The sequence below is a fragment of the Erpetoichthys calabaricus genome, chromosome 4 (assembly GCF_900747795.2).
Source record: "Erpetoichthys calabaricus chromosome 4, fErpCal1.3, whole genome shotgun sequence".
Lineage (NCBI taxonomy): Eukaryota > Metazoa > Chordata > Cladistia > Polypteriformes > Polypteridae > Erpetoichthys > Erpetoichthys calabaricus.
This window is the reverse complement of record NC_041397.2, coordinates 331,220,521-331,234,134: the sequence shown is the minus strand read 5'-3', so window position 1 is coordinate 331,234,134 and position 13,614 is coordinate 331,220,521. Positions and strand designations below refer to the sequence as shown.

Genomic DNA, 13,614 nt, shown 5'->3' with positions numbered 1-13,614 from the left:
GCAATCCATCCATCCATCCATTTTCCAACCCGCTGAATCCAAACACAGGGTCACGGGGGTCTGCTGGAGCCAATTCCATCCAACACAGGGCACAAGGCAGGAACCAATCCCGGGCAGGGTGGCAACCCACCGCAGTCATAGAGCAATAACGTCTCAAAAATTCCATATAAATATTTTTTCTTGAAATGAAAAGAACTCTGCACATCTCCAACTTGCACCACACAATCAATGGGAGATCTTCCAATGCCCATGAAGTTCTACACCTTTAAGTGGAAATTATACCATGAATTGGTCCTCTACTTGACAGACCTTCATATGCTTACGTGTAGCTTCCAAACATTACCTAACAGTCAGATTTAATACAATGTTAACAGAGATCTGTGAAAAGAATGTGAACATTTTTGTGATTTTTCTAAAATCAGCATATGAATATAAACAATTAGAGAAAAGACCTGTATTAAGAAAGACTTGGACACTTGTTTCAAATTTTTTATTGTTTTGCCCTGTAGACAAAAAGGTGAAAGCAATCCATCTACATCCGAATTTCAGCATTTACTCAAAGAAAAATCGTGGCATTGATGAGTTTTATGACTACGACATCGCTGTTATTGAACTGAACGATGCTATCAACAAAATAAAGATTTCACCAAAAGCCCGGTAAGCAAGATATTTAATGGTGTGTTGCAACAGACTATAAAACGTATTCAAGTTGAGTTATTATGTTCTTTAGTTCAGATTATTCAAAGACAACAGACTAATATTTTCTTTCCCTTATTTATTAGAACAAACATGGTATACTTAACAGTGGAGATTGTGTTAATTGTATGTGAATGAATGACAAGTTAGTTAAGTAGGGGAGAGAAGCAAAGTGAGAGTGGGAGAGAAGTAGATAAGTGAATAAACTTAATCCAATTAATTTAATCGTAACTCATTTTAATGTAATTGATTAAAATTCCTATAGAGACCAATTGAGGCTCAGCGTGCCTGAATGTCTTAAGACGTTAAACTTTAATTTGAATGATGTTTTCCTAAACAATGTGATTGTTTTTTTCCAGTCCTATTTGCATTCCCTGTACTGATGCGTCGAGGAGGGCACTGCGACTGAAACCTGAAGCGACCTGCAAAGATCAAAGTATTCAAGTTTTTATTTGGAATATTCTTGTCTAATTTTTGCTATTATTACAAAAACATTTTTAAATTAATATGATTAGTAAAAAGATGGAGAAATGGATGGATGATTGAGCAAATAATTAACAAAAACACGATTAATTTCACTTCATAATGTCAAAGACTAACTATGGTGAGCAGATTCTCTCAGACTCAGTAGGACTTGGGGTGAGGATCTGAGAGAAAGCAAGCAAGGGGGTAATGCTGTTCTTGGTTTAGTCATTTATGAGTCAAATATGTAATTAGATTTTCAAATTTTCAGTTGTGGGTGACTTCCAACACTGGCATTCGATCTTTCACTGTCATTAGCACTTCTTGCAGATACTCCAGTTTCATATAACCAGAAGAAAGTCTAACATAATTCCTCTGATGAAAAATTGTAGCAGCGTTTATTCAAAATTACCACAGTTCTGCACCTATAGTTTGCTTCATGGGATTCAGCAATAACTTGACACATTGAAATGATCCCACAGACAAAATATCTTCATTTTTAAACGCTTTAGTAAACATCCAAAGTAAAACAGTTCACACAAATGGGACTGTAGCACAATAATGACTAAAATGGTGACCTGGGGGGTATTTTTCATACGTAGATTACTCGCTTAGCTGGATGTAATTGTTGACGATTTGGCCTGATCCTGATCTGTCGGTTTTTCGAAACTCTTGCTGGAAATGTTGTCATTGTGAATTTCCCATTGGGATTAATAAAGTATCTATCTATCTATCTATCTATCTATCTATCTATCTATCTATCTATCTATCTATCTATCTATCTATCTATCTATCTATCTATCTATCTATCTATCTATCTATCTAGCTATCTAGCTATCTAGCTATCTAGCTAGCTAGCTATCTAGCTAGCTAGCTAGCTAGCTAGCAGCACATCCTAATCCTCAGACCTGCTGAAGCAGGTTTGTTCTACGTAAACAAGGATTAGTTTACACACGTGATCAGTGTCCGTGCATGGAATTCATTCAGTCATGGCTTCACCGTTCATGAAAGAGCGACCAATACGATACGCAAATTATAAGAAGAGAATTTCATATAGAGAGGGGTTTGCGCGATCGGCAAGGTCCTTTATTGCTCCAGGCAGAAATTCTTTTCGAAAGATACTGCTTTAGCCGAGGAGGAATATTGTACTTCAAAAATTTATTAGCACCTTATAGTCGAAGTCAAACTCGGCGAAGTCGGGCTCTCACAACCACACAGACAGTAGGCATTGCTTTGAGGTTTTTTACAAGCAGCACTTTTTTTATATATTGTAGGCGATGTGGAAAATCTAACTAAAGTGCAGTTTGGCTCTGAAATATTTCCTTCGGGTTTTCATAGTGTTTCCTGGACACCTGCGTGTGCAGACAATAAAAGAGGCGTCTCATGCCATTGCAGGTAGGGAATACACAGGCAAAAACACCCACAGTTCCATAAAGAATCTCAATCAGCCTAACATTCTCATTACCGGGATTTCCAAATGTGATTGGGGCACATGGGACTGATCAGAGTGGAGTTTGATCAAACATTATTTAGAAAATGTACCTCTCCTCCTGACGAATAATCAGACACTGTGTCTTCATCAAATATTTGACCATCGTCAATATCTCGTTGGTCAGACACAGGTTGTAGGGATATGACATTCCCTGCAACTGACCCAACAAAAAAGAGGGCTATATGGAACATACCTATGGAACACATGGAGGACAAATATGCAATGACCATCCTTTACCTGAAATGAAGTGACCATTGCATCCTGCCACTGGTTCTGAGGAGGAGCTTCCCCCTGGAATGCCCTCAAACAGGGCGATGGGCATTTTGCTGGAGAGCCAACTCTTCTGCAGGGGTTAGGTCTGGACCGTGTGGACCTCCACCTGTTTTTTGCTTGTCTGCCTTCTTATTAGCTTTAAAATTAATGTTTTTTATATTATATATAATTCTTTATGTCAACAGTTCTTTAAATAGTTATATACCAATATTTACCAGTTTGAAGTATATTCTTGTACTTCACTTGAACCTGTTCCCATGTTCTCCTTGTGCTGTGAATTTCCCCTTGGGATTAATAAAGTATCTATCTATCTATCTATCTATCTATCTATCTATCTATCTATCTATCTATCTATCTATCTATCTATCTATCTATCTATCTATCTATCTGTCTGTCTGTCTGTCTGTCTGTCTGTCTGTCTGTCTGTCTGTCTCACATTTGATCTGGAATTATGACATATTAAATAATAATTAATCTGACACACAGGAAATGAAACGCTGCTTTCAGTAAGTACAATGCACACTGAAATTCTTCATGTCCTTCAAATGAAAGATCCTGCTCCGCTTGTGTGAAAAAAAAAATGCGCCCGTTCTTTTGTCATTTTGTTGCAGCCTATCAAAGACTTGCTGATCATGTTTTCTAGACTCAATATATATGGGCTTTTCAATCAGCGCGGGCACACGCATTCATCTCGTATGATTAGATCCAGCTAGACTAATCTACTATATGGCTGAGTTTGAAAAACCGACCTATCCCGGATGAGTTTCACCGGCATTAACTCATCCAAGATGAGGCGTCTGATCTCGGATGATTTAAGCGACGTACGGAAAATCCACCCCTGGCCTCTAAAATAACACAGGTCATAGTTGGAGTCTCAGAAACAGGCCTCACCCCAGGAAGCCTTTCTCCAAACCCAAAAGGCAGGCTTCAAGGCCTGCACAGGCCCAAAATGGAGCTCCGGCTTTTAAAAGTTCAAAATGTTTAAATGCACCAAAACACCCTGTAAGTGGGAGGAAAACCATCAACCTCTCATTGAACTGTTCAATTCAAAAGAAAGTTCTTTATTCCATCCATCCATCCATCCATTGTCTCCCGCTTATCCGAGGTCGGGTCGCGGGGGCAGCAGCTTGAGCAGAGATGCCCAGACTTCCCTCTCCCCGGCCACTTCTTCTAGCTCTTCCGGGAGAATCCCGAGGCATTCCCAGGCCAGTCGAGAGACATAGTCCCTCCAGCGTGTCCTGGGTCTTCCCCGGGGCCTCCTCCCGGTTGGACGTGCCTGGAACACCTCACCAGGGAGGCGTCCAGGAGTCATCCTGATCAGATGCCCAAGCCACGTCATCTGACTCCTCTCGATGCGGAGGAGCAGCGGCTCTACTCTGAGCCCCTCCCGGATGACTGAGCTTCTCACCCTCTTTAAGGGAAAGCTCAGACACCCTGCGGAGGAAACTCATTTCAGCCGCTTGTATTCGCGATCTCGTTCTTTCGGTCACAACCCATAGCTCATGACCATAGGTGAGGGTAGGAACATAGATCGACTGGTAAATTGAGAGCTTTGCCTTGCGGCTCAGCTCCTTTTTCACCACGACAGACCGATGCAGAGCCCGCATTACTGCGGAAGCCGAACCGATCCGCCTGTCGATCTCACGCTCCATTCTTCCCTCACTCATGAAGAAGACCCCGAGATACTTGAACTCCTCCACTTGAGGCAGGATCTCGCTATCAACCCTGAGAGGGCACTCCACCCTTTTCCGGCTGAGGACCATGGTCTCGGATTTGGAGGTGCTGATTCTCATCCGAGCCGCTTCACACTCGGCTGCGAACCGATCCAGAGAGAGCTGAAGATCACGGCCTGATGAAGCAAACAGGAAAACATCATCTGCAAAAAGCAGTGACCCAATCCTGAGCCCACCAAACCGGACCCCCTCAACGCCCTGGCTGCGCCTAGAAATTCTGTCCATAAAAGTTATGAACAGAATCGATGACAAAGGGCAGCCCTGGCGGAGTCCAACTCTCACTGGAAACGGGTTCGACTTACTGCCGCCAATGCGGACCAAGCTCTGGCACCGATCGTACAGGGACTGAACAGCCCTTATCAGGGGGTCCGGTACCCCATACTCTTGGAGTACCCCCCACAGGATTCCCCGAGGGACACAGTCGAATGCCTTTTCCAAGTCCACAAAACACATGTAGACTGGTTGGGCAAACTCCCATGCACCCTCCAGGACCCTGCTAAGAGTATAGAGCTGGTCCACTGTTCCGCGACCAGGACGAAAACCACACTGTTTCTCCTGAATCCGAGGCTCGACTATCCGACGGACCCTCCTCTCCAGGACCCCTGAATAGACTTTTCCAGGGAGGCTGAGGAGTGTGATCCCTCTGTAGTTGGAACACACCCTCCGGTCCCCTTTCTTAAAGAGGGGGACCACCACCCCGGTCTGCCAATCCAAAGGCACTGTCCCTGATGTCCATGCGATGTTGCACAGACGTGTCAACCAAGACAGCCCTACAACATCCAGAGCCTTGAGGAACTCCGGGCGTATCTCATCCACCCCCGGGGCCCTGCCACCAAGGAGTTTTTTGACCACCTCGGTGACCTCAGTCCCTGAGATGGGGGAGCCCACCTCTGAGTCCCCAGGCTCTGTTTCCTCATTGGAAGGCATGTTAATGGGATTGAGGAGGTCTTCGAAGTATTCCCCCCACCGACCCACAACGTCCCGAGTCGAGGTCAGCAGTGCACCATCCCCACCATATATAGTGTTGACACTGCACTGCTTCCCCTTCTTGAGACGCCAGATGGTGGACCAGAATCTCCTCGAAGCCGTCCGAAAGTCGTTCTCCATGGCCTCCCCAAACTCCTCCCACGCCCGAGTTTTTGCCTCAGCAACCACCGAAGCCGCATTCCACTTGGCCTGCCGGTACCTATTAGCTGCCTCCAGGGTCCCACAGGACAAAAGGGTCCTGTAGGACTCCTTCTTCAGCTTGATGGCATCCTTCACCGCCGGTGTCCACCAACGGGTTCGGGGATTGCCGCCACGACAGGCACCGACCACCTTACGGCCACAGCTCCGGTCAGCTGCCTCAACAATAGAGGCACGGAACATGGCCCATTCGGACTCAATGTCCCCCACCTCCCTGGTCGAAGTTCTGCCGGAGGTGGGAGTTGAAGCTACTTCTGACAGGGGGCTCTGCCAGACGTTCCCAGCAGACCCTCACAACATGTTTGGGCCTACCACGCCTGACCGGCATCCTTCCCCACCATCGAAGCCAACTCACCACCAGGTGGTGATCAGTTGACAGCTCCGCCCCTCTCTTCACCCGAGTGTCCAAGACATGTGGCCGCAAGTCCGACGACACGACCACAAAGTCGATCATCGAACTGAGGCCTAGGGTGTCCTGGTGCCAAGTGCACATATGAACACCTCTATGCTTGAACATGGTGTTCGTTATGGACAATCCGTGACAAGCACAGAAGTCCAATAACAAAACACCACTCAGGTTCAGATCGGGGGGGCCATTCCTCCCAATCACGCCCTTCCAGGTCTCACTGTCATTGCCCACGTGAGCATTGAAGTCTCCCAGCAGAACGAGGGAGTCCCCAGAAGGTATGCCCTCTAGCACCCCCTCCAGGGACTCCAAAAAGGGTGGGTACTTCGAACTGCTGTTCGGTGCATACGCACAAACAACAGTTAGGACCCGTCCCCCCACCCGAAGGCGAAGGGAGGCTACCCTCTCGTCTACTGGGGTAAACCCCAATGTACAGGCTCCAAGTCGGGGGGGCAATAAGTATACCCACACCCGCTCGGCACCTCTCACCGGGGGCAACTCCAGAGTGGTAGAGAGTCCAGCCCCTCTCAAGGAAATTGGTTCCAGAGTCCAAGCTGTGCGTCGAGGTGAGTCCGACTATATCTAGCCGGAACCTCTCAACTTCGCGCACTAGCTCAGGCTCCTTCCCCTTCAGAGAGGTGACATTCCACGTCCCAAGAGCCAGCTTCTATAGCCGAGGATCGGACCGCCAAGGTCCCCGCCTTCTGCCACCACCCAACTCACACTGCACCCGACCTCCTTGGCCCCTCCCATACGTGGTGAGCCCATGGGAAGGGGGACCCACGTTGCCTCTTCGGGCTGTGCCCGGTGAGCCCCATGGGTGTAGGCCCGGCCACCAGGTGCTCGCCATCGAGCCCCACCTCCAGGCCTGGCTCCAGAGTGGGGCCCCGGTGATCCGCGTATGGGCAAAGGAAAACGCAGTCCAAAATTGTTTTCCATCATAGGAGGTTTTGTTGAACCGCTCTTTGTCTCATCCCTCACCTAGGACCAGTTTGCCTTGGGTGGCCCTACCAGGGGCATAAAGCCCCGGACAACAGAGCTCCTAGGATCATTGGGACACGCAAACCCCTCCACCACGATAAGGTGGCGGTTAAAGGAGGGGGGCGGTCAAAGAATTTATCAAGGAAATGAGAAACGTGGAACATTAAAAAGTTTTGTTTGTATTTTGAGAGTTTATACTCTCTGTTGATTTGTTTTGATAAAGTTTATTTTTTAATATTTTGTTTAATTCTGTTCTTTGTTTACAAAATGCTAGTTTTGCATTAAGCCACTATGATTGTCATTTTTGTGACATTGGCAGAATTAGGGTATAAATACGGCTGCATTTCTTTTATGAATTATTCACTGGTTGGGTAAAGAATCAACTTCTTAATATTAATATCTTCTTCAAAATAAGCCTAACATCAGGCATTGCTTTTGGTTTTTGAACTCTTCATCTTCTTTTACTTTGCTCTTTGTTTTACTCATTGACTTCGGTTGTCTTCTTGGTGGTCTTCCTGGCTCTGACCCCACTTTTGGGCTATGAATTTTATGTTGCCATCCTCTGATGAGTACAAACAACATCCATCAACACATCTGTGTTAAATAAATTAAATAACGCAAACAAGAATTGCCACATAATGTAATATATGTAAGAGAAGTGAGTCTATCCCGCTTAGTGCTGAACAGGGTCACTGGGGGTGCCAGGGTCTATCCCAGCTAGCATAGGATGCAAGTCAGTAACAACCCCCAGACAGGGCACCAGTTCATCGCAAGGACAACGAAAAATTAGTCATGTCCAAAATACAGAACAAATATGGCTTATGGTGTCATGATTGTGGGCGGCACGGTGGCGCAGTGGGTAGCACTGCTGCCTCGCAGTTCGGAGACCTGGGGACCTGGGTTCGCTTCCCGGGTCCTCCCTGCGTGGAGTTTGCATGTTCTCCCCGTGTCTGCGTGGGTTTCCTCTGGGTGCTCTGGTTTCCTCCCACAGTCCAAAGTCATGCAGATTAGGTGGATTGGTGATTCTAAATTGGCCCTAGTGTGTGCTTGGTGTGTGGGTGTGTTTGTGTGTGTCCCGCGGTGGGTTGGCACCCTGCCCGGGATTGGTTCCTGCCTTGTGCCCTGTGTTGGCTGGGATTGGCTCCAGCAGACCCCTGTGATCCTGTGTTCGGATTCAGCAGGTTGGGAAATGGATGGATGGATGTCTTGATTGTCAAACCGTTTGTTATAAGTCGGGACACCTATGTTAGAATTCATTTATGGTACTTCCCCTGGACATACTGTATCATGTATTCCATCCATCCAGTATCCAACCCACTATATCCTAACTACAGGGTCACGGGGGTCTGCTGGAGCCAATCCCAGCCAACACGGGATGCAAGGCAGGAGACAAACCCCGGGCAGGGCGCCAGCCAACGGCAGGCATCATGTATTTGGTCACTTTATTGCATTGATGTGAACAGCAGAGGTATTACAGAAAAATAAGGCACCAGAACACGAGACATGAATCAAGTAAATAAGCTACATTTGTAACCAAAACGTCAGACTGATCTGTTGGTAAACCCAAAATCAGAAACCAAAAATGTCAACACAGTATATACCACTAAATTAAACACTGGGTCACTTTGTAACCTCCGATAACCAAGGAGTGTACACTACTGACTTTTATTTTAGTTGCATTGATAATGTCAGGCGACATGCATTCTTAGTCATTCTTGGGTAGAAATACCATAGAAACAGATACACAAAGACATAAAATTGTGGTAACGGTAATAACTAATAATGTCATCAAAGGAAGACGCACAAGATTTTCAACTTTTTTATTATATTTTGAAAGTGAAAACAAATGTCACCATTGCAAATTCCATATAGAATCCACACTGACTACGCAAAATGCAAAAAAATGTAAAACTAATGGCAACCCAATGAATGGTCTGTGTCATCAGTCATTATCCAACCTGCTATATCCTAACACAGGGTCACGGGGGTCTGCTGGAGCCAATCCCAGCACACAAGGCAGGAACAAATCCCGGGCAGGGCGCCAGTCCACCGCAGGACACACACAACCACACACCAAGCACAATTTAGAATCACCAATGTACCTAACCGGTATGTCTTTGGGCTGTGGGAGGAAATCCACACCAGACACGGGGAGAACATGCAAACTCCATGCAGGGAGGACCCGGGAAGCAAACCCAGGCCCCCTTACTGCGAGACAGCAGCACTACCACTGCCACCGTGCCACCTTGAATGGTCTATGTGATGGTGTTAAATTTTTGGAGAAGTGTATTGCTGAAGGCCGGAGTAAAATGGGGGTGTCCTGTCGGCATAGTCTCTGATATCAAAGATTGTACTGTAGTGTGTTGGGGTGAGTGGGATCTATCTATCTATCTATCTATCTATCTATCTATCTATCTATCTATCTATCTATCTATCTATCTATCTATCTATCTATCTATCTATCTATCTATCTATCTATCTATCTATCTATCGTAAAAGCTAGCCTGGCCATAGACAGACATGACAACACAGTGTCCACCATACACACGTTTATTTACAGCAATATTATATTTACAGGTCATAGTCCTTGTTTCTTCTGGCCTGCCTCCACTCCTGTCTTGCAAGCTCCGGCCTTCTTTCACCCGACTCCGGCTCCCTGATTGGAGTGAGGTGGCCCCTTTTATCCTGTCCTGGATGTGCTCCAGGTGCCTGGCGATGAACTCCTGGCAGCACTCCCCAGTGTGGCGTTAGTCCTGCCCTTGCACCAGGAAGTACTCCGGGCATAAACCATCCCTGATCTGTCAGCACTTCCTGTTGTCCTGGAAGTGTTGTCCCCCAGGGATCAAGGACCGGCCGGGCACCCCGGGAAAAGAAGTGCCGCTCTCCTGGTTCCTCCTTCCTCCAGACATCCCGGCAGGGCAGGGTTCCTGGCCGTCTATCACACTATCTATTGATCTATCTATCTATACAGTGCCTTTCACCTATCTATCTCTCTATCTATCTATCTATCTATCTATCTATCTATCTATCTATCTATCTATCTATCTATCTATCTATCTATCTATCTATCTATCTATCTATCTATCTATTATATAGTGCCTTTCATCTATCTATCTATCTATCTATCTATCTATCTATCTATCTATCTATCTATCTATCTATCTATCTATCTATCTATCTATCTATATTTTCATTTTTGGGAGTGTCTGTAAAAATCTTAATTTCCACTTAGGGGCAGTAAAGTGTAATCTATCTCTTATCAATATATAGTATTTATAATGCTAATAGAGACCTTTCAGTTATGAATTACTTTTTGATATAATTTACTATGGTAAGTGCTCAATGAACATTTACTATTCAGCCTTGAAAACAGCATTAATTAACTTTGACGTTTTTGTGTTTTTTCCCATGTTAGTCAAGCTATTCAACTATTTGACTTAATTGGACCTTTATCAGTTCAGTAATTTTTAATGCCCCTTTAAACCGATGAAATAAATGTCTGTTACAAAACATTATATTACTTATGCAAAAATTACATTTAGGGATCAAAACTTGAGAGATGTTTCTTTGTAGCTGAGTCCACCTATCTAGCGGGTCTCCACGATTGTGCGAATCCTTATTGCCAGGAGTCTGATCAGATACCAGGCACTGATGTGCATCACCATCATCGCTGTTATCAAGTTAGAGATGCCGGATATATCATGGCACCTTAAAACATCAACATGACATGAGGACATATGACTGCTCAGACAAACAGAATACTAAGAGCACCTGTAGTGTGTTTGTCCGCTCTAACTGACCCTAAGGCCGATGCTGTTCTCCATAACCATCTAAACCTGCTGCATTGGACATTTTGCTATATACAACATAGAGGCCTATCTACTCCTTAACTTTTATGTAATTCAATTTGAACTTTTATTCTGGTAATATTTCTAGTGAGACATTTTTTTATTCTCATTTGTCATTTGTTTATGCTGTAAAAGTGGTTAACATCATTGCAGTGTACTATATGAAATGTACAGTATATCATGTACATTTAATGTACTTGTAATAACTTTAGAATTAGAAGGTTCTATCTGTTCATCATGGTTTTAGAATGTTGAGTTTTAAAGGTTCTGACCCTCAATTAATTAGACTTTCACAATTCTTTTTCTTTAATCTTGTATCCATACTTTTAAACTGTATTTTCAACACAAAACATTTTACCCAAGTAATTTTTGTTGAAAATGTTGCCCCAGAACAATAACATTTTTGTAAGGGAACAGTACAACTTTGATGAGGATGGTCAGTTTACACACCGTTTTAAATCTTGTGGTATCCAGCGTGGTCCTTGCCGTTTGTAGACTGAGTCGTTACAAGTGATGGCTCCGCTCAAATCTCTTCTTTCTAGTTGTGTTTGTCTATATGTCAGCGTATTGGGTCAGCACTATTTTAAAGGACAAGAAAAACTCAGTATTGGGACTACCAAACGCTGACATTATTGATCATTATTGAGGAAAAATTGGGCAACCATGTCCAATATTCACAATATTTGCAATTAATATAATAATGGGTCAGCCGAATTCAAGAAATGCACAAAGAAAATCAACTTAATAAACACAACGATCCATAAATAAACTACACAACTGGAAGCATTAAAACAGTGGCACGTCCACCCCTTTGTTATACAGCAGTGCTTCCCAAACGCAGTCCTGGGACCCCCTGTGGTTCACTTCTGTTTTTAATCGGAACTCCCAGCCCAGTTAAGTTATTTCCCAGTTTCTGTGTTTTGGAGTCAATGGAGTAATAACAAAACTAAGTTTGTTAATTTTATTTAAATGTAATAAGCACTTACAAGGGGATAGTTTTTTTTTTTAATTTTTAACAATTTTCATTCTGCTTTTCCTGGTGTTCTGATTGTTTAATTTATTATCTACTACTTAGTGGGTCTGCCGCTTAAGTAATTGTAGCCTTTCATCATTGAGTATTGTTTACCTGGCTGTCAGTTCCGTTTGATTTAATTATAATTATGATGAAAGGTGCAAACTGCACAAAAAAATAACAAAACAACAGGACAACAACAAAAGAGAGGTAATATTTCTACATATCTTATAAATGTAAAAATCAAACTGCTGGGCTCTTCTAAAGGCAGAATAAGAGAAGGGAAAAAAGACCACCTAAATAAATGAGATCAATTATTATCAGTAATTGTGAATTTGGCTGGGATAAAAACCTGCAGCCACAGGGGGTCCTCAGGACCAAGTTTGGGATCCACTGTTATACAGTATATATTTATAAATTAAAGAAAAGTGGAATGTTATGAACATGTGTGTTTATAATACACAGAAAACAATACAATTGTCCAATCTTTATATATAATCTTCATTTGGATCTTGATCTTTGTTTGTCCGCGAATTCATGTTCTCCTGACACTGCCTTGGTTGTTACTTTTCTTTACAAACACTGTCGATAGCACTCTTTGTGTTTAGATCTGGCGTTGACACATGCTTCGTTGTCGAGACTGTGGTTTTTTGTGTTTCTGTCGACCGTTGTTGGCAGCACTTTGTCCAAATCGAATGTTCACCCACTTCTTGGAGTCGGCAGTCAGAGTATATAAGTCGGACACACTTCTGTGATTTTCCATCAGTCGTCGTTTGGAGTTCAAGAAAGAAGCATTGGTTCTTCCTTACTCTTTGGATTGCCACAAAGCAACCTGTAAGATTGGAGAAAGGTTGAGAAGAGATCGTGAGAGGAAACGACAGCGTCGTGAAAACGAGACGGACTGTGAAAGGAGAGATGCAGAAATGCTCCTCCACCACCACATAATTACTATTCGGACAGTGATTCCGAGTAGGCCGTTCCTATCGAATCAGTGTCCAAGGGTTTTGTTTTGTAATTTTGTTTCCCTTATAAAAAAATCATAATGCTGTGTGACGAAGGGCCCAGTTCACGACTGGCGTTTAAACAGGGAGCCCTTCACAGACAACTTTAACAAACACAATGTAGTTGGGCGCACATGGCTAGTGCAGTTATAAAGTTTATAAAGCAAATATGCAAATGACATCAACTGGCTAAACACACATACACTAACAATTTCAAATGTACAGTACAGGTAGTCCCCAAGTTACGGCATCCGACCTACGACTTACAAATGGGGCCGCAGTTGCAATGCATGTGCCTCAGTAACTGCCACTCCATCATCTTTGGCCTGCAGATGCTGCAAGCGGTGGCTGGACGGAGGCTGGAGGGGGGCGATTTCGCTGCTCGCGCAGTGTAGTGTCCCTCGGGCGGCTCCCGGTGGCAAGTGGTGACCCGTGGTCCATAGTCACCGGGGCCACAGCTATCGCTCGTGTGCAGGACAGAGGCTTGATGGGGTGGTTCGCTGCCCGCCCACCACGCCGTCGCAG

At 44.3% G+C, this 13,614-nt stretch overlaps 1 protein-coding gene across 1 annotated transcript in view; it reads left to right on the top strand.

Annotated features, from left to right (window-relative positions):
- The first annotated feature begins 508 nt into the window (after positions 1 to 508).
- LOC114642939 (complement factor B-like) overlaps positions 509 to 13,614 on the top strand; it is a 30,042-nt gene continuing 16,936 nt past the window's right edge. Inside the window, exons 1-2 of the mRNA XM_051926037.1 lie at positions 509 to 657; positions 1,056 to 1,132. The gene's annotated coding sequence lies outside the window, so the exon portion shown is untranslated. The remainder of the gene's footprint in view (positions 658 to 1,055; positions 1,133 to 13,614) is intronic.